A 21,697-nucleotide genomic window follows, 5' to 3' on the forward strand; every position below is an offset into this window, starting at 1 on the left:
CTGTTGGGCACACCAGATGTAAGGGGGCACTGATGGGGATACTTGATGTAACGAGACACTCTGGTGGGGACTCCTCTGTAAGGGGTACTCTGATGGGCCCAGAAGTAAGGGGACATTTGGCTTGGGACACCTGATGAGGGCACACTGAAATTCAAGATTATTGAAACGGTATAGAAATTGTACATAGCTTATTTTTGATAACCATACAATCACCACATATTTACTAGGCTGTTAGAAGAAAAATGTACTGCCCGGACCTCTTTTAATTTTAATTCAATACCCCTGCTTTAGAGACTTGTGTACCATTACAATTATGGGGCAATAACCTTGTGAAATTATCGTTATGAAGAATGTGTTCTGTTTTGTGTAATGAGAACTATTAGGGCTTAATCACACTTTACTAAATTTCTGACACTCGGCAAACACTTCTATGGCGGTAGTATTATTATTCAGGATTTATTTAGCGCCAACAGTTTACGCAGCCCGTTGCAATATAAAAGGAGACAATACAGTTACAATAACATAAAAAAAGAGGATTAAGAGGGCCCTGCTCAGAAGAGCTTACAATCTAAATAGTATGGGTGTCAGACAGGTGTCAATGAGCTTTAGAATAGGGCATATTACAAGCGTTAAAAACGCTACCTAAATGCCCTATGTGCAGTTTTGTAGCTTTTGATGAGCGTTAAAACTGCTCCACAATGGAAAGTGACAGAAATTAAACAAATTTTAACGAGCCGCAACCACACCGAAGCCGTCTGCATAAGCGTTTGTGGAGTGTTACCATAGACTTGAATGGGAAGCGTTGAAAGGCTTCCAAAAACCTCCTGACTTGACATGAGGCTTCAAATTTGAAGCAACGAGACGCTAACGTTTAGTGTGAACAGCACAATGTGCTGTCTATGATATCTTGTGCATTTGAGGGGCGTTTTTAACGCCTGTCATATGTTTCTCAAACGCCTGCTCTTAATGCCAGTGTAAACTCAGCCTTAGAGCAAGGCAGGACGTATAATTGAAATACTCAGATTCTGAGTTTTGCCTGGAGTTTAATATGTATTCATTTGTGTAACATACCAACACGCCTATGGACCCAATCAATAAAAATCAATAAAATAGGTTTAAAAAATTTCTAGGTGTACTATGATTTATAGATGCCATAAAATTTTATTACAGCTGATCACTTTATTTTGCCTGTAGAATACGTTTCTACTTATCGTATCTTTTACTTTTGACATATACATAACCAGCACAGCATAGACATGCATTAAAAAAAAAAAAAAAAAAACTGCCAACAGTAAAAGGCTGTAAACCAGAAATAGAATGTAAGTGGTGTTTCGCCTGCCCTCTTCCTGTCTCGGCTTCCTCCCAGTTCCTTCTCAGACTAGACACTTCTTGTAATGGAGTTTTAAAATGTTTTCAAATTTCAATAAATGTATAATAAGATGAAAAAAAAAAAAAAAAGCATAGAAAAACTTGAGAAAAAAAAGAAATGTTTGGGCTATTAACAGCTTAAAATGAGCTCTGGGAATGTACTAGAATAAACCCAGCACATACAGATTTCCACTATGTTAGATGTGGTAGGACTTGTAGTCAGAACTGGTATTTAAGGGCCTATAAAGCAAAACGTGCCATTTACTGTGTTTAGAAGAGCTTTTATGTTCCCAAATGTATAGGTTGCTATAGCTATGCAAAAGCTCAGCCAGACGACCTTTTTACATTGGCTACATTTTGTATTGGTATTAAAGTGTTTGTAAACCTCTCTGTGGAAGTTGTACCTATAGGTATGCCTAGAATAAGGCTTACCTAATATGTACGGTAAATATCTCCTAAACGTGCGCCGTTTAGGAGATATTTACTGTGTTCCGCACCCAAAACACACTGTTCTTTAACAGACGTGAGAGGTTGGCATTCATTATTAATGGCACCCCCATGCATTGAAACACACAATGCATTTGCGGGAAATCGCATGGGTAAAAACACCATGCGATTTTTATTTATTTTTTTCCCTGTAGCTGTGGTTTTAAAATGGTACAAGGACCCTTTTTTCTTGTGTTTCCTGCAGGTACAGCAGGCCATTCAAGTGAATAGGCTGCTGTGCATGCGCAAATGTTGGCCCTACTGAACGCATAGGTGTGACCCAAGCCTTAATAGCAAAGTTTAACATCTGTTTTGGAAAATACATATGAGCAGTCATTTGTATGTTTGGTAGCCACAGCCCTGCCTGTAACAAACGCTGGTTGACTGAACTTTGATCAGGTTTTATTACTACCTGCCACACTTTATACCTACACAAGAGCTAATCTACACATTCTGTTCAGCAGTTCCTATAAAGTGTACATTTGAAAATAAAACGGGTAAGTCCTGTGCCCTCAGTTATGTTATTTAGGTGTTATGGGTTTGGGATTAATGTGAAAACAGGCTTTGTACTTCTCCAAATGTAGTGCTTTCTCCTGAGGCTGATGTGTGATGCACAGTGATTCACAAAGGGCAAAGACCGAAAATGAAGCTTTGCTGAGAAAAGCAACCATGCACTGCGGAAAGAGAAAGAAAGGATAATGCTACTTTTTTTTAACCCTCTTGTAGCTACTTTTATGCCTTTTATTATATAGGTAGCTACCAAAATACACCATATTTTCAAAAGTATTGGGACGCCTTTACACGCACATGAACTTTAATGGCATCCCAGTCTTAGTCCGTAGGGTTCAATATTGAGTTGGCCCACCCTTTGCTGCTATAACAGTTTCAACTCTTCTGGGAAGGCTGTCCACAAGGTTTAGGAATGTGTCTATGGGAATGTTTGACCATTCTTCCAGAAGTGCATTTGTGAGGTGTGGATTGAGAAGGCCTGGCTCGCAGTCTCCGCTCGAATTCATCCCAAAGGTGTTCTTTCGGGTTGAGGTGCAGGCCAGTCAAGCTCCTCCACCCAGACTTGCTCATCCATGTCTTTATGGACCTTGCTTTGTGCACTGGCGTGCCGTCATTTTGGAACAGCAATGGGCCATCTCCAGACTGTTCCCACAAAGTTGGGAGCATGAAATTGTCCAAAATGTCATGGTATGCTGACACCTTAAGAGTTCCCTTCACTGGAACTAAGGGGCCAAGCCCAACCCCTGCAAAACAACCCCACACCATATTCTCCCCTCCACCAAATGATTTGGACCAGTGCACAAAGCAAGGTCCTGGCCTCACAAATGCGTTTCTGGAAGAATGGTCAAACATTCCCATAAACACACTTGTGGACAGACTTCCCAGAAGATTTGAAGCTGTTATAGCGGCAAAGGGTGAGCAAACTCAATATTGAACCCTGCGGACTAAAGCCCCGTACACTCGATCGGATTTTCCGACAACAAAACCGTGGATTTTTTTTTCAAAGGATGTTGACTCAAACTTGTCTTGCATTCACATGGTCACACAAATGGCCCAAAATTCCGAATGTGAGAACGCGGTGACGTACGACGAGCCGAGGAAAATTTGATTGTGTGTATGGGGCATAAGACTGGGATGCCACTAAAGTTCATGTGCCTATAAGCTTTTCTCAACCGGTTTACCCCAGAGAAACCCTTGAAATAACTTTCAGGTCTTAGGGAACCCTTCCAAATACAAAATCATTGGTGGTCAGTGAGAAAATGCCCTTTACATTGGTATCTAATGTAAAGAATGCCCAGTGGTGGTTAGAATGCCACCCTTACAGAAGACCAAAAAAGACCATTGGGCTTATGTAGCTGGCTCTGCCAAGTGGTATTGGAACTATTAGGGCACCATCAAATGGAAGATCAGTCAGCCATTGCTTAAGAAACCCTTAGCAACCTCTGTCTGGAGGATCCCTTGTTGAGTATGGCTGTGACATGTACATTATATAGGATGAAAAAGTATGAACATCAGACAGAATTTATCTAAAGCCATAGACCTGAAGCTTAAAGTGGAAGTAAACCCTTCTATCGTTTTCAGTCAAGGAAGCTGCCATCTTGGCCTCTAATGATTCTTCAACTGCCATAATGCTGCACATGTGATCAGTTATGACACCAGCCATTGGATGATTTGAAAGTTTGGTTGAGAGCACAACCAATGTGAAAGTTCGCATTTCTGGCATGCCGGGAATGTACATGTTTTTTGAAACTGGGTTTACTCCCGCTTTAAAGATATCCCATACTACTTAGAGCATTTCATATAGAAAATGAAAATAAATTGCCTTGCTCAGCTATTTAGTTCCTCCAAGTGGCTATATATTTTCGGCATTTATGAGTAACCTTGCCCTTTTATATGTTGAGTTAATAAAGTTCAGCTTTCCATTTAAACTTCCATCTTTTATGTGATTTCCTTCATATGTCAGCTGCTTGTGATATTGATGGCTTTCATGGAATAATCCATATTCAACGGATGCTAATCAAATTTGGATTTGCGGAGATTCCTCTATCATACAGAACAATTAATCATGGAAAATATTTTCTTTCTGCTCGGTAATTCTTAGACTGCCATATACGTCAGTGCGTGAGATAGTCCAGCCTTACCCGTGCCTGGAAAGCTGAGTAATGTTTTTCTGGATGTTGTTTCTCTGCTGTAGAGAGTAATGGGCATTTTAACAATGCTTGGCTACAGCGCTGTTCAGGCCTCGTGTGACTCACCTGTATTAACACATGGATTTACAGACAGCAACAAGTCTCCTATAGTTCACTTCCAGTGTTCTGGTTTTTTCCTTTATTAGCTAATCGCATAAAATTTAGAAATGTAGTGATAAGGTCCGTGATTGGTGTGCATCATAGGGGGTTGTCCAGTATGTTGTTCATTTTAGTAGTACCCCAGGCAGGCCACTCATTCAGCTTCTCTATCAAACAACTAGACCTGGGGGATTCCAGAAACAAGCCAGCAGCACGTGGTGAGTCTTCTGAAAACACGCTGGCTTAGAACTAACCATGATCAACTAGTATTAATAATTGATATCTTGTATCTCTTCTACTCTATAGGACACCTACAGTATTTGTTTTCACACCTGACAGCTTAAAAATGCTTTAATGGGAGGTTTTTGGGAATTGTACGCTGCTAAAGGGTTAAATGAACCCTGTAGGTTGTAGGGATCTTTCCCTAATATCTCCCAGGATCCACAGAGGGCACTTCTGTCACATGGTAACTGGCCTAGAAGGCTGAAAAGCCGTTGGCTAGGGCAGGGTTTCTCAACTCCTCAGGAAGCACCAACAGGTCATGTTTTCAAGATTTCCACTATTTTGCACAGGTGATTTGATCAGTTTCACTGCCTTAGTAATTGCTACAGCCATTTAATCGGAGGGAAATCCTGAAAACATGACCTGTTGGTGCGCCTTGAGGACTGGAGTTGAGAAACACAGGGCTAGGGTATCTATCTCTGCAGTGCTTTTAAAAAAAAATTTAGGTAGGGTGCTTTAAGTGACCTCTTCTTTTGAAATTGCTAGCTATCTTTCTGTCATTCCGATCCAATGGTGTCAACACATTTAGTTAATGACCAGGAGCATGTACTCCCGGTCTTTAAAGTTTTCAGAGGAGTTGTGTAGAGGAGTTGTTTGGAGCTTTATGCTCCATTAGTGTTCATATCCTTTAAAGCAGTGGTCATCAACCCTGTCCTCAGGGCCCACTAACAGGCCAGGTTTGCAAGATAACGGAAATACATGACAGGAGATATCATTTGCTGCTCAGTGATTGCAGTGTTCTAGTCTGCATCTTCCCAAGGTAATACATAAAACCTGGCCTGTTAGTGGGCCCTGAGGACAGGGTTGTTGACCACTGCTTTAAAGAGAAAGTAAGCCCTATTTTTAGAACCGCTTTACCGTCCTTTTAGTGGCGGTATGCGGTCTCTAGCGGGGCACTTTTAACCCCCGCTAGCGGCCGAAAAAGGGTTAAAACTGCCCGCAATGCGCCACTGCAGCGGCGCTTTGCCGGCGGTATAGCCGCGCTGCCCCATTGATTTCAATGGGTAGGAGCGGTGAATACACCGCTCCAAAGATGCGGCTAGCAGGACTTTTTTCACCATCCTGCTAGCGCACCGCTCCAGTGTGAAAGCCCTCCGGCTTTCACACTGGAGTGAAAAGTGCCAGATTTTTTGAGGCGCTATTTTTAGCACTGTAGCGCCTGAAAAATGCCCCAGTGTGATAGGGGCCTAACTGTGTGCAGGGTGCTTGTACTGTGGAAAGACCGAGATCTATGTTCTTGCTTTGCAGAAACACAGGATCTCTGTCTTCCCTTGGCACAGAATGGTGATCTGCCAAGTTTACATTCTGCCTCTATCTGGAACAATCGGTGAGTCCCGGCGGACCAGCTGATTGGCTCCCATTGTGAATGGTCACGGCGGCACGCGTGACGCATGCATGCCGCAAATTCGTAAGGCGCGATCATGTACGGATATGATTTCACCTGTAGGAGTCGCTGCCCTGCAGTATATGTATGTGGGGCGGTTGGCAAGTGTTTAATGCATGGAATGCATTAAGATAAAAAAAAAACTTCTGCCTTTAGAACCCGTGTGTTTCTCTTAGAATAGATTTCCCTAAAAATGAGAAGATGAGGTGGTCACTGACTACTGCCAGGTAAATACTTCTTGATAAACACCCAGCATTTATCAAGAAGTCATTGAGACTTTGTCAGCCTGTTATTCACTGGATCTCATCTGATCATTTCTGTGAATTTTTTTAAGAGATTTGAGGTTTGATGCTTTTATCCTTCTAGTCGCATGATTGTGACGAGACCATCACAATGCTGGGACGTCACTGCTGGTACTAAAGTGTCACTATCAAAAGAAGTGATAATGGCATTGTTGAACAAATTTGGGCTTGTGGTGAACCAACGAGTGAAGGAATGCAGATAGATAATTGTTATAAGGGTTTTGTATTATAGATTTATAATGGTTTTTTTTTTTCTCACTTCTCCTTTTCTGTACAATTGTTATATCTACCTAACAATATCTTATGGTTAGAATGTGTTTCCACGTGACTGTGTGCTAAGAAGCAGGTTTCAGTTCTATCATGAGCTTTAGAGATCAAAAGTCAGCAAACACAGAGTGGGACCTTTAGTCTTTACAGTGTCTAAAACTTGTACAAGTATTGATTGTTCTTTATCAATGTGTGAAGACTTGGCCTACATACAAATGACAGATTTCCAAACCTAAACAGTACTTATAATGCACGCTGAGTTGGCCTTAGGCAATATGTAGCCTACAGGAGCTTTCTAATTCGATTTTTGCTTATAGCGGTTGCAAACCTCTGAAATGAAAAATGAACAAAGCATATCTCTCTGCAGAGCATACTTGTCTCACTCTATAGTGCTCTGTGTGACTCCTGTTTGCTGTCTCTTGCTTCTGCTATTGGTCACATCTGACAGTTTTTCCAGAAACCAGGGGTCCTGGGAAATGGATCCCCACCCTCCTTTAGCCCACAGAAGGTGAATGGCAGCCTCAACTGTACATGTTTCCCTATGAGAGCGTGTAGCAGGGGTTGTATGTCTTCTGCCTGCGCTCAGATTTCAGATTACACTCAGGTCTGTGCAGTGTGTGACATCAGATCACCACCCCCTGGAAGCTGAGATTATTTAATCTCGGTAGTTTGAATGGATGTAGAGAAGAGAGGGCTGCAGATACACAGGTGCAGGTTATGTGAGAGGATTTAATTCCTCACTGTGTGTCCCCTGAGGCTTGTCTCTTCTGTGGATGTATGTAAGGATTTATTATCACTTCACCAGGGACGTGGTTGCTGGAAGAAAAAAAATGTGATGTAAAACACAACATTGGAAAGTACACTTAAAGCAGAACTCCGGATCTCCCACTGTGTCAGGTATTGTATATGAGAACACCGACCGCTGATGTCCCACTTCCTGCTGCTATAGGAACAGTGCGCTGTCGATCATAATACCGGTGGGAGATCAGCAATCGGTGTTCTCCTATACAATACCTGACACAGAGGGAGATCTCCCACAGTGTCATACAAGTGATTTCTGATAATTATCCCGCTCTGCACTGGTAGTTCCTGACATGGTAGTCCCTGACATGCGGCACTGGTGGTGGTCCCTGACATGCGGCACTGGTGGTGGTCCCTGACATGCGGCACTGGTGGTGGTCCCTGACATGCGGCACTGGTGGTGGTCCCTGACATGCGGCACTGGTGGTGGTCCCTGACATGCGGCACTGGTGGTGGTCCCTGACATGCGGCACTGGTGGTGGTCCCTGACATGCGGCACTGGTGGTGGTCCCTGACATGCGGCACTGGTGGTGGTCCCTGACATGCGGCACTGGTGGTGGTCCCCGACATGCGGCACTGGTGGTGGTCCCCGACATGCGGCACCGGTGGTGGTCCCCGACATGCGGCACCGGTGGTGGTCCCCGACATGCCGCACCGGTGGTGGTCCCCGACATGCGGCACCGGTGGTGGTCCCCGACATGCGGCACCGGTGGTGGTCCCCGACATGCGGCTGACTTACTTGAAATTCAATCTCAAATGTCTCTTAAACTGTAAATAATTTCACAAATGTAATAACTGTTTAGTGGTGTGTGTATGTGTGTAGTTTACAAATGGGGGATTTTTTTGAAAATTCCGGAGTTCTGCTTTAAGCCCTGTACACATGGGCAGAATATCAATTTTTTCAGCCAGCGAAGTAGATACCGGCAGAATATTCTGCCAGTGTGTACGGGTCTGTGTTTGATAGAAGCTGATCTCACGACCGGCTTCTATTGAACGAGCTTGCTGGTAAACCAGCAGCCGATCGGCATCCGATCAGTGCTCTTAGCCAATGACGGTCCCCCTGTCAGAACACAATTGCTCAGCAGGGAGAACGCTGTACTAAAATCTCATCGTTAGAACAGCAACCACTTCCAGAGCTCCAGGGGGCTGAACGAAAAAAAATTAAAATGACCATGTGTACCAGGCTTTAGACCTCCCTTGCAGCCAAAATTCATGCTCTTGCAGAGCCAAAACAGCTGGTAGAATGTTCAGCATTATTATTATTATTATACAGAATTTATATGGCACCAACAGTTTTTACACAGCGCTTTACAACTTGAGAGCAGGCAGTACAAATACAATACACTTTAATACAGTAGAAATCAGAGGGCCCTGCTCCTGAGAGCTTACAATCTAAGAAGAAAGGTCAAGAGATGCAAGAGGTAATACCTGTGGGGGATGTGCTGATGGAGAAAATAAATGTACACTTGTTAGGTGAAGTCCAGGTTTCTCTGAAGAGATGAGTTTTCAGAGATCGTCAAAGTGGACAAAGTAGGAGAAAGTCGGACAGATTGGGGTAGAGCATTCCAGAGGATGGGAGAGGCTGTGGAGAAGTCCTCAAGGCGAGCATGAGAGGTGACAAGGGCATTGGAGAGCAGGAGGTCTTGGGAGAGCATCTCGCGTTTTCCTGCTGCATGCTATGGCTCCCCTAGTCACTACGTCATTAGCATGTTATTGCAGGTCAGCAATGGCAGCCCTATCACGTTCTTAAAGGAACTTGGCCCCACCCCCTCCCAATCCCTGAGGTTTTCTATCAGTCTTTTAAGGCAGTAGGCATCCTGATTGATTCAATTAAAGATGATAGAAGGGGTATAGAAAAGCTTGAAAAGTTGACATGTAACCTCTATGGACATATTTCCACTTGGAGTTTTGACCTTTTTTTTTTTTGCTGGAAATCTCCAAGGTAAAACCATTTTTGATTGCTTTGGTATATTTATTTGGAGCAAATGTACGGACAAGGAGCATGCTGTCTGGAAACTAGCGCAGAGTGAACAGAGGTATAACTTCATCAGTCTGCTGCTGCTTCTTCACTGTCCAATAAGCAGGCTGGGTGTGAAGGTATGACACCACTGTGTTTCTGTCTGCATCAAAGGCCGCAATGCCTTATCCGAGTTGTTCAGTGTGGCACGGCTGTGTAAATCTCAGGCCTGGATGGCCAAAAATAAAAAAAAAGTTGTCACGTAAAACTGCTTCTTTACTGCATATGAACGTTATCTGTTTTCCTGAAGTTCCGCCCACTGCCCAGTGGGCGACACCACGTCAACCGTCTCACCATGGCCTTCAAGATGAAGGATCAGTAAACTCCCAGGTGATATCGTGTGCTATTTTGTCCTCATAAAATGAATGAAGTGCTAGCTACGGTGACAGTTTTAGAACTTGCTTCATTAAAGCAGGATCCCCAGTGAGCTGGCAGGTCAGCATGCGCAAATCTTGAAATAGAATTGCAGTTCATTTATGTGATAACATGGACGCTTCATACACTGCTTCCTGCACATAAAGAACCGACGGGGTACAAACACACAGCAGATAACAAACTTACACGTGACAGTAGTGGTGGTTTGTACAGTCTGTGTTTGTAATAAATGTCACTTCTTATAATAATTTAAATGGGTAGATCCAGCTTTGTAAGCATACAGCAGACACGGTCCATCTGGAGTTCTGCTTAAGGCTGACAAATATAAATGTGCAAGCTTCTTTCCACATTTGCTTAATCCTCTCATCTCCCATATTTTCCTGTTTCCTTTTCTTAGCGCATGGAATGCTCATCATATAGATGTTATTTATGTTGACAGTTGAACAGTGATCCTTATGGTTTCAAATGCTGTTTTCAGTAGAAAGCAGATTCTATATTGATGTTACCTGCCATGAGATAAATACGCAGGCTGACATGATGGTTCATCTCTGCTTTGGAACATGCTAGGTGCTCAGTGGTAAGTTAAGTGACTAGCCCAGAACAAGTATACAGAAATGTTATTCTGACTTTTGCTTATTACACACTTAATAAAGCCTGAAGCAGCCAGGCAACTAGACTTTCCAGATGGAGGCTAGCAATGGCAGTCCCCGCTTCTATCATGATGGGTGATATTGTGCGTTGAAAATGTTTGCAAGTACCATGACCAGTTCAAGTGATTGCAAAGTCAGAAGGTTTTTTATCTTAAACAGGGAGTCGGCAGCTACAAATACTGCAGCTGCTGACTTTTAAAATAAGGACACTCATCTGTCCCAGGGTCCAGTGATGTCGGCACACGAGGCCGAACTGTCCCTCGGTCCTCAGATGCTGCCGTTGCCATCTTCGGTATGAAAATCAGGAAATGAAGCTTTGTGGCTTCACTTCCCAGTTCCCTACTGCGCATGCGAGAGATGAGCAGCACAATGAGAATGGTCCGCGCTGTCTCTGGGACCCGTGTGTGGCCCAGCAGACAGTGCGACGGGACAGGAAGAGGCGTAGGCTCCCGTGGGAGTCTATGCCCGGAAGTGGGTATAAATAGGTATCTGCACCCCCCTCCTCCCTGAAGGTGCCAATTGTGATACCAGAGGGGGGGAGGATTCAGAAAAGCGGAGGTTCAATTTTTGTGTGAGCTTCAGCTTTAAAGTGATTGTAAAGCTTTGAGTTTTTTTTTTTTTTTAAATAACAAACATGTAATGCTTGCCTCCACTGTGCAGTTCCTCTTGCACAGAGTGGCCCCGATCATCCTCTTCTGGGGTCCCCTGGTAGCTCCTCCCTGCATCGTATAACCCCCTAGGAGAAGCACTCTCCCGGGGGGGTTTCCTTGCAGTCACGCTCCAGAGTCCAGTATTTGCGCCCATGGACGCAGAATGCTGGACTCGGCCACGCCCTCCAGCAGAGCATCATTGGATTTGATTGACAGCAGCGGGACGGCAATGGTTGCACTGCTATCAATCAATCCAATCAAGAGCCGAGAAACCCGGGCAGAGGAAGAGCGCGTCTCCGCTGTGGGAAATTCCAGGGCTTAGGTAAATAAAACGGGTGGGCTGGGGGGTCACTGCCAGTTTTTTTTTCACCTTAATGCAATAAAGGGAAGCTGTAACTCAGTTCGGGTGCCTCCATAGTAAGCTGCTTGCTGTGGGAGCACCTGCGGCAGGGCGGCCACTCTGTGTGGTACGTGATCTGATTCTTCCTGGTCTGGGTGTGTGCTGCCGGCAACCCGCACCCACTGTGATCGGACACAGCAAGACCCGCTGATCGTTTATATAGTGCAAAAAATAAAAACCGCACAAGTGACCAAATACCACCAAAAGAAAGCTCTATTTGTGGGGGAAAAAAAGGACATACATTTTATTTGGGTACAGCGTCGCATGACTGCGCAATTGTCAGTTAAAATAATGCAGTGCTGTATCACAAAAAATGGCCTGGTCATGAAGGGGGTTAAACTTTCCGGAGCTAAAGTGCTCAAGATAAAAAAGAAAGAAAAAACATTCTGTGTGCAGCAGGCCCACTCACACTTACCCGAGCTCCCCCTCTTGATCCAACAATGTTGCATGAGAGCCTCGAAGTCTGGTGACTCTTCTCTCCTGATTGGCTCCCGCTGCAGGCATTCAAAGTCAGTGACCCAATGAGGAGAGAGAGGGGGCTGAAACACAGCTCTGTCTCTGAATGGACACACAGATCAGTGGCTGGGCTCGAAAGCCCTCATAGCAAGCAGCTTGTTCTGGGGGCACTCGGTAGTAGGTAGGAGCCAGAAGTGCCAGCAAGGGACCCGACAAGAGGAGGATCTGGGCTGCTCTGTGTAAAACTAATACACAAAGCAAGTATGACCTGTTATTTTTTTTAATATCACTTTAAGCTTTGAGAATCCAAGGTGGAGGGCCAGAAGCTGACTCATTGCCATGCACTGCTTTTCCAGATTCTGTTTTCTCCAGTACCGGTCACCCCCCTCCTAGATGATCACTGCACCTTCACGCCTCAGATCACTGTCCCCCCCACCACTATAACCCCCTGCTCATCTGCCCCACCACTATAACCCACTGCTCATCTGCCCCACCACTGTAACCCCCTGCTCATCTGCCCCACCACTGTAACCCACTGCTCATCTGCCCCACCACTGTAACCCACTGCTCATCTGCCCCACCACTGTAACCCACTGCTCATCTGCCCCACCACTGTAACCCACTGCTCATCTGCCCCACCACTGTAACCCACTGCTCATCTGCCCCACCACTGTAACCCCCTGCTCATCTGCCCCACCACTGTAACCCCCTGCTCATCTGCCCCACCACTGTAACCCCCTGCTCATCTGCCCCACCACTGTAACCCCCTGCTCATCTGCCCCACCACTGTAACCCCCTGCTCATCTGCCCCACCACTGTAACCCCCTGCTCATCTGCCCCACCACTGTAACCCCCTGCTCATCTGCCCCACCACTGTAACCCCCTGCTCATCTGCCCCACCACTGTAACCCCCTGCTCATCTGCCCCACCACTGTAACCCCCTGCTCATCTGCCCCACCACTGTAACCCCCTGCTCATCTGCCCCACCACTGTAACCCCCTGCTCATCTGCCCCACCACTGTAACCCCCTGCTCATCTGCCCCACCACTGTAACCCTGTGGTTTTCCCAATCACATTGAAATCCCTTCTTTCTGAGATTGGTAGTGGCAACCAAGCCAGTCATCTTCCTCCAGATGGTGGGCGAGGCTAGCAGGACTGTGATTGGCTTTAGCAGTGGCCTAGATGGTCCTCCACCTCCTGTAAACAGGCACCGCCGCCCCCCCTCCCCCCCAGCAGAACTGCGCCCAATCTCCTCCCCATCGCTAAATCTGATGATCGTAGCTAAAGCAAAATTATAGAACCAAACAATGTTTGCCATCTTATACAATGTGCGGGGGCACAGTGCCTCCCCCTCAGTGCAGGTGTGGTGTGGGGAATTCTGAAATTGCATTAGTGTTTCACTTACACTTCCCTGAGCTGCTCTGTTGATGGGAAGGGACACGAGTGATGGAAAAAGAGGCTGTGTGCCGCGGGTTTGCCTGCCCCTGCATAACATAATAATGTTAGAGTGTTACTAAAGATATGTGGTAAACACTGAAGTCGCACATAAAAAATATTATGTTTATACACCTGTAGACATCAATGAGGCATAGCATGGGTAATAGCAGTCAAACGAGTTAGATCACTATTCTGTTCACCTTGATAGCCAATACAGCACTTTTCCCCAGGAGTAACAAAAATTGGCTGCCAAAAGCAAGCAATCATTTAGATGTAATTTTTACAACAAAATAAATTTATTTTAGTGTAGATAAAGGAAAGCCAGCTGCTTCATTTTCCACAATGAATAAATGTATTAATCCAGGCGTGGTTCACAAAAAACAGGGCTTACGCGCTTCGGCATGCCGTTTTAGTCATAGCCATTGGTTATGTCATGGCTATGACTAGGGCTACATGCCAAAATGCATAAGCCCCGTATTATTTTGTACTACACCTGGATTAATAAATGTAATTATTGAGGAAGATTGAGCTGCTGGCTTTCCTTTATCTATATGTTTGTTCGAGTGCTAGGAGGACACTACAAGCCAGTGCACTGACCGCTCACCACCATGGGGAAGTACTATAGGTGTTTTATACTATATTCACATTAAGGGCTCTTTCACACCGAGCCACAGGGGCGTTGGCGGTAAAGGGGTGATATATTTAGCGCCGCTTTACCGTCGTCTTAGCGGCGGTATTCGGCCGGTAGCGGGACGGTTTTACCTCCCTGCTACTGGCCGAAAAAGGGTTAAAACCAGCGCAAAGCGCTGATGCAGCACCGCTTTGCCGGTGGTATAGCCACGCTGCCCCACTGATTTCAATGGGCAGGAGCGGTGAAGGAGCAGTGTATACACCGCTCCTTCACCGGTTCAAAGATGCTGCTAGCAGGACTTTTTTTACCGTCCTGCTAGTTCACCGCTCCAGTGTGAAAGCCCTCTGGACTTTTACAATGGAGACACAGCAGCTGTTTCAGGATGCTTTGCAGGCACTTTTTTTAGCGCTGTAGCGCCTGTAAAGTGCCCCAGCGTGAAAGGGTTCTTATTTTAGAAATTCTAGCCATTCTCATTAAATTGGTTATAAATGTAGCGGTGTAGATGCCCATAGGATAGTTTAATTGCCATGATATTTTAAGGTTGTAAAAGTTAGCACATAGTTAGAGCCAGAAGAGATAATGGGCATGTATTTATGACTATGATCTTTCCTCCTGCATCACCATGCAGACTGTTGCTGCTCCTCTGCTTAACTCCCGCAGACTATTGCTTCCAGGCGTTCCCCATCCATCACCATGTAAGGATGAGGACATCACTCTTGACCTTGTAGGGGTGATGTTCCTAGAACTTCTCTCCTTCTGCACAAATCTTATATTGTAAAGTAATGACACATTTTCCTCTGAAGCTAGAAGGACCCACTCTGAATAAATACTTTAAGCTGGCTCTGGTGGCTCTCAGCTACTAGGCCAGAGGCCTGCAGCACTTCTCCCCAGAGGCCACATTGTTGGATGGTGGACTTCTGTTGCCAGCCCAACTGTCAAATCCTGTGCCCTCAGGCCACATCGATTTGACACACATCCCCCACAGTCTCTCCTCTGATCCAGCACTCCCCATCATTGACCGTGTAATGATGAAGACTTTGCTAATGACCGTGTAGAAGCAAAGTTCCCTCACAGACTAACTGGCGCATCCAGCCTTCCACTGTGGTACACTCACCGACCTTTCTCTGCCCTGAGTCCTTGATATAGAACTTGACCGGACCATGCGTTCCAACAGCTTCACCTGCCCCTCAGTTCCAGGAGTTCTTTACCAATGACCGTGTAATGGTAAAGACATTGTCAATGACCGTGTAATGACAAAGTTCCTTCACAGCTCTCCCTGGGCCTCCTCCTGCGATCGGCGTGACCCCCCCCCCCCTCCCCTCCAGATGGGAGTGCTCTCCTGCTGCTGTCTAGTATTCCATCCTCCACTTCACTCAGCCAACAACTCCCCCAGTGGCATGTTACCTCTGCTTACATAGGAGGCCCGTCCCCTGTCAATACCAGTTGGTGATTGGTCAGGGCTCCCACTTGAGCTGCCGGCCACTCCAGTCCTAGGCTCAGCCCCTCTTCCAGAACATTCTCCCTGGAAGCAGGGGAGGCACCTCAGGACTAGAGCACAGCTGTCCTCACCTACTGCTACTCTAATCACTCCCAGCCCCCAGATCAAAACAGACAGGCCTAGCTTGCAGCATAGGCCTGCCTAAATGTGCCTGTGCTGACAGTTCCTAGTAAAATCATATTTCTTGCACCTACTTATTGGTAGAGGGTGCAACATAAGGCAGAGCATTTCTATGTTAATGAATTCCTCTCCATTAGGTAAAAAATGTCCTTGTACTTGTATCGCCCCCCCCCCCCTCTCCCACATTATACTTGAATCCCATCTCCATCCAACACTATGCTAGTCTGTAGCCTCTCTTTTTCTCTCCTCACAGGACTCACTAAGAGGAGTAAGAGCCATTGGCTCTTGCTGCTATCAATCAAATCCTGTGAGGGCAGAACGGGGGCCAAGCCATGCTGTGCATGTCTATGGATGCACACAGCCTGTCTCTGGAGTGAGCCCTCAGGTTTGCCATCATAGGAGTGCTAGTGGGGGAACTACGAGTGCTAGGTCCCGGGCAAATAATTATAACATTTGTTATTTTAGAAAAATAAAGAATAAGCCATTAAAGTCACTTTAAAGTAGTTCTAAAGGTAGGACGTTTTTTACCTTAATGCATTCTCTGCATTAAAGTAAAAAGTCCTACTGGATCACCCCCTCACTTCCCTAAATACTTACCTATCTCAATACAGCGATGTGCTTGAGTGCAGTGGCGCTGTTCTTGTCTTCTCCCCACAGGACTCAGTGAGAACAGCAAGAGCCATTGGCTCCTGCTTCTGTCAATCAAATCCTGTGATAGGGAAGCAGAGGGCTGGGCCGAATGGCGCTGTGTATGTCTGTAGACATAAGCGGCCTGGGTCAGGAGTGAGCCTGCAGGTGCACCCACATAAGAGGCTTCCTATGGTGGTGCACAGAGAAGCAGAGGAACCAAGAGCACCAGTGGGGGACCCCAGAAGAGGAGGTTCAGTGCCGCTCTGTGAAGTACAGACTTGTTAGTATAACTTGTTTATTATTTTCATTAAAAAATTTTTTACTTTACAATCACTTTAGCTTGGGGTGAATTTCCAAAGGGTGGTGCCTAAGGCTAGCTCTACAAGCATAGATTTCCCTTGTGTACCTCATGGGCAAAAAAAATGAAAAGTCTAAATTCCTTCATCCACGCTGCACAGCATAGATGAAGGAATCAACACTACTTAGCATGGATAGAAAAAATCTCCATTGTCGGTTATTGTATTCTAGTAGCCATGTCACCCACAGTTGTTTGAATACCCAAAAAGTGACTGCAACAAATAAGTTCCAGTCACTGATTGGCCAACAATTTCCCATCTGATGGGGCCGGAATCCAATGTATGACCAGCATACAGTATGATATAGTTGGAATAAGGTGCAAATCACCGGTCATTTTTTTTTAGTCTCTGTCATCAGCGGAGTGCCAGGTAATGTACCTGTATGCGTATGGTATTACCTTCTACCAAAAATCAAAGGTTTTGCAATTTATGTACAGACATGTACGAAACCAAAACATATTTTTGATGGTATGCTGTCATCTGGTTGACCTATCAGCATTCTGCATATGTATGCAGTATTTGTATAGAGCTTGAAGCAACACAATCTACATATCATCTGACATAAGAAACACGATTCATTTCCTGCCCTCCCTCTGACCTAGTTACATTCTGTTCTGACATTGTAGCCATTGCTGCACCTTCATAGCCTTTGTAATAGTTTGGTTTATGTGCTGGCTGTTTCACATTCACTGCATTTTACATTCTTCCCAGTGCCACTAAAACAATCATTTGAGAATGAGACACATTATTGAAAATCTTTTAGAAGCCCACACCTCCAAAATGGATTTGCTTGACACAAGTCAACATTTTCCATAAAACAGTGTGCGTATTTTACCATATACTTGTATTCATATTGGAAGTGCAGCCTGTTCAGGTTTGAACCATGTCGGATTAACCGCTTCAGCCCCGCAAGATTTTACCCTCTTCCCGATCAGAGCACTTTTTGCGATTCAGCACTGCGTCGCTTTAACTGACAATTGCGCGGTCGTGCGACATGGCTCCCAAACAAAATTGCTGTCCTTTTTTTCCCCACAAATAGAGCTTTCTTTTGGTGGTATTTGATCACCCCTGCGTTTTTTATTTTTTGTGCAATTAACAAAAAAGTGCGACAATTTTGAAAAAAACGCATTCTTTTTTACATTTTGCTATAATAAATATCCCCCAAAAATATAGAAAAAAAATTTTTTTTTCCCTTAGTTTAGGCCGATAAGTATTCTACATATTTTTGGTAAAAAAAAATCACAGTAAGCGTTTGGTTTGCGCAAAAGTTATAGCGTTTACAAAATAGGGGATAGTTTTATGGCATTTTTTATTTAATACATTTTTTTTTTTTTAATTTACCGACATTATGGTAGACACATCGGACATTTTTGACACATTTTTGGGGCCATTGTCATTTATACAGCAATCAGTGCTATACAAATGCACTGATTCCTGTGTAAATTACACTGGCAGTGAAGGGGACAACCACTAGGGGGCAGGGTAAGGGTTAAGTGTGTCCTGGGGAGAGTTTCTATCGGGGGCGTGGCTACATGTGACACGTCACTGATCTCTGCTCCCAATCACAGAGACCAGAGATCAGTGACACTGTCACTAGACAGAACAGGGAGATGCTTGTTTACATTAGCATCTCCCCGTTCTTCCTCCCCATGAGACGATCGCGGGTATCCCCATGGCGATCGAGTCCACAGGACCCGCGATCCGACTCATGGAGGTCCCGGCGTGCGCGCCACCGGCAGCAAATTTAAAGGGGCGTACCTGTCCATGCAATTCTGCCAATGTACATCGGTGTGAGCCGGTCGGGAAGTGGTTAAAGGGAAATTCCATAAAATCTGGAAGTCATCTGATTATTTTTTTTTGTCACGCTTTTGTGTAGGAAATTCCCCACAACCACAGCTTAACTGGTAGCTGTAGTTAGCGATTTCCCTTTTCAGGTCCATCATCTGAAGACCTTGGATAACTACATTGGTCCTTGATGTGAACTTGTAATGCCCTGTACACACGGTTGGACTTTTCGGGGGAAAATGTGCGATCGGACTGTGTTGTCAGAAATTCCGATCGTGTGTGGGCTCGATCGGACTTTTTTCGTTGCAATTTCCGACACACAAAGTTTGACATATGGATCTAAAATTTTCCAACAACAAAATCCGATTGTTTAAATTTCCGATCGTGTGTAGACAATTCCAACGCACAAAGTGCCACACATGCTCAGAATAAATTACAAGATGAAAGCTATTGGCTACTGGCCTCTTTATAGTCCTGTCGTATGTGTTTTACGTCACTTCATTCTGAACGATCGGATTTTCCATCAACTTTGTGCGACCGTGTGTATGCAAGACAAGTTTGGGCCAAAATCCGTGTGTACAGGGCATTACAGTTCAGCCATCTTAACCCGGACTGCAAAATCATGCAAGCAGTGGTGTGTTGGTACCATGCATATGTTACAATGAGACTGTAGGAGCTCTACATTTAAGGGCCTAAGTCAATTAAGGGATTTCTGTTTTTTTTCCACCCATTGGGGTTTGCATATACTGGCACCTATGGGCTTATTTAGCAAGATTCTATAGATGATGTGATTTTCTTTCATGCAACCACAGTCAGTGTTGATGGGGGAATTCCTCCTGAGGAGCTGTTGTGTTCTCCCAGCAGGGGGCGCAGGGAGCTGTCCCTGCCAGGAGAACACAGCGATCATTGCTAGCAGCTATAGCCACTTGCAATAATTGCATCCTAAAAATTTGTCATACTGGTTGTACCCAAGTCGATCAATGGATCGACTTGGGTACAATCGGCCTGCTCATACATGGTTGGAATCTCGACTGGTCCTTGCTGAACTAGACGAGATTTGAACTGGCTATGGCTGGCTTTAGTATCTGCAGTGCCTTAAAAAAGTATGCATACCCCTTAAAATTTTCCACAGGGGCACTGTAGGTTTCAGTTTATGGATAGCCATGTTTTTTTTTTTTTTTTTTTTTTTTTATAGCACTGATTACTGTAATAATGTGGTTTCAAAAAATGTATAAAAAATGTCAGGCGATGTCTGAGTCCCGCTAAAAATCACTAATCGCTGCCATTACTAGTAAAAAAATAAAAAAAATAATAAAAATGCCATAAATCTATGCCCTATTTTTTGTAGAAGCGATAACTTTTGCGTAAACCAATCAATCACGCTTATTGACGTTTTTTTTTTAACCAAAAATATGTAGCAGAATACGTATCGGTCTAAACTGATGAATAAATTTAGTTTTTTACATTTATTTATTTTGGAAATGTTTTATAGGAGAAATTAAAACGTTTTTTTTTGTTTTGTTTTTTCAAAATTGTCGCCCTTTTTTTGTTTACAGTGCAAAAATCACAGAGGCGATCAAATACCACTATAAGAAAGCTATATTTGTGGGAAAAAAAGAACATCAATTTTGTTTGCACGACCACGCAATTGTCAGTTAAAGCGACGCAGTGCCGTATTACAAAGAATGGCCTGGTCAGGAAGTGGGTAAATCCTTCTGCGGCTGTGTGGTTAAAATAAGGCAAGTTTTTATGAGAAAATGTTTTTTCACTTCTTCCTGTATACCCATCTGGGGGGCAGGATATGGGGGGGGGGTTCTATTTGTATTTTGACAACCAACAAATAGTGGGGAGAGTTTCTGAAACTTCCTGTTCTGTTTGACAGCACCCAAATGGGCAGGAAGTAAAGAACAATCTCCCCTTTTCACGCTTTTCAAATCTAAAACAATGAAAATGGATATGCCTGCTTCCCTCAGAGCCTAATCACTAATTGTTTGGTTATTGAGTCCTTTTAGGATACTGTAAGATGATATTTAATTTGAAAGGTGTTTTTATTCCCACTTACCCTTTGGGGGTTTTCACTTTCTGCTCTTGCACCAAACCTAGACAGGAAGTGAAGAGATTTTCTCTAACTTCCTGTTTTGTCTGACTTCCTTACTTTTGAAAACCAAAAATATTTTGTCTAGAATTGAGCTTTTCTTCCACGCCAAACATTGTACCCTATATCCAGTATTGTGAGGCCTCAGAGAACCTGATGGCTGTTTATGTGTATGTGCGTTTTGTCAGTGGCGTTTAAGTTGTAATGGAGATCTGTCACTGTTTCAAACAATAAGTGGAAATAAATTGATGCATCTTCTTGATTTATAAAGTGCCATTTCCACTGCTGGTACCATGCAGTGCTTTTCTCCCATGGAGCTTACAGTACGTTCATCTGAGGACACGTAATCACAAGCTAGATAGGTTAGTGTTTGATCGTGGGTGTCTATAGATGCAGGGCTTTTAGTTTTATGATGGACACTCTCTCCTATTTATATATAAATATATATCTACGGTCTCTCTCTCTCTCTCTCTATCTATCTATATATATATATATATATATATATATATATATATATTGTGTGTGTATGTATATATACACACACACACAATTTTCCTTTGATGGAAAACCTGCTTCGGTTATTGAGTCCCTTTTAAAATGGTAATGGTATTGAAGCTAAGCTAATTTTCAAGAAAAAGGTCACTTTTTTTTTTATTGCAGTCTGTGAAATGCTAACTGAATCATTTGACACTTATAATGGACTGTGTGACATAAGTGAGTTCAGGGTGTGTTGTGTGTGCAGATCAGACTGTAAATACTGCTGTCTGACTTGCAACTGCTTTCACAAGCATTGAACTTGAACTCTACCAATGCATTATTGGGCTTATTCCAGTATTGTCTGAACGCACCCAGTCCAGTGTAGAGGTGACTATATTGACAGAGGAGCAGGGCTTTACTTCCTTGTGACAG

The 21,697-nt window shown here is 44.3% G+C and overlaps 1 protein-coding gene across 4 annotated transcripts in view; it reads left to right on the forward strand.

Annotated features, from left to right (window-relative positions):
• The window catches only part of CDC42SE2 (CDC42 small effector 2), a 160,544-nt gene that overhangs the window by 99,370 nt on the left and 39,477 nt on the right, over positions 1–21,697 (forward strand). For 2 of the 4 annotated variants that reach the window (XM_077469777.1, XM_077469792.1), the window contains one exon: positions 20,250–20,432. The exons of the other annotated variants lie outside the window; for them this stretch is intronic. The gene's annotated coding sequence lies outside the window, so the exon portion shown is untranslated. The remainder of the gene's footprint in view (positions 1–20,249; positions 20,433–21,697) is intronic. 4 annotated transcript variants of the gene reach the window in all.

This window comes from Lithobates pipiens, unplaced genomic scaffold (genome assembly GCF_037356315.1).
Source record: "Lithobates pipiens isolate NorthernLeopardFrog02 unplaced genomic scaffold, aLitPip1_a1.2 Scaffold_11, whole genome shotgun sequence".
NCBI classification, from domain to species: Eukaryota; Metazoa; Chordata; class Amphibia; order Anura; family Ranidae; genus Lithobates; species Lithobates pipiens.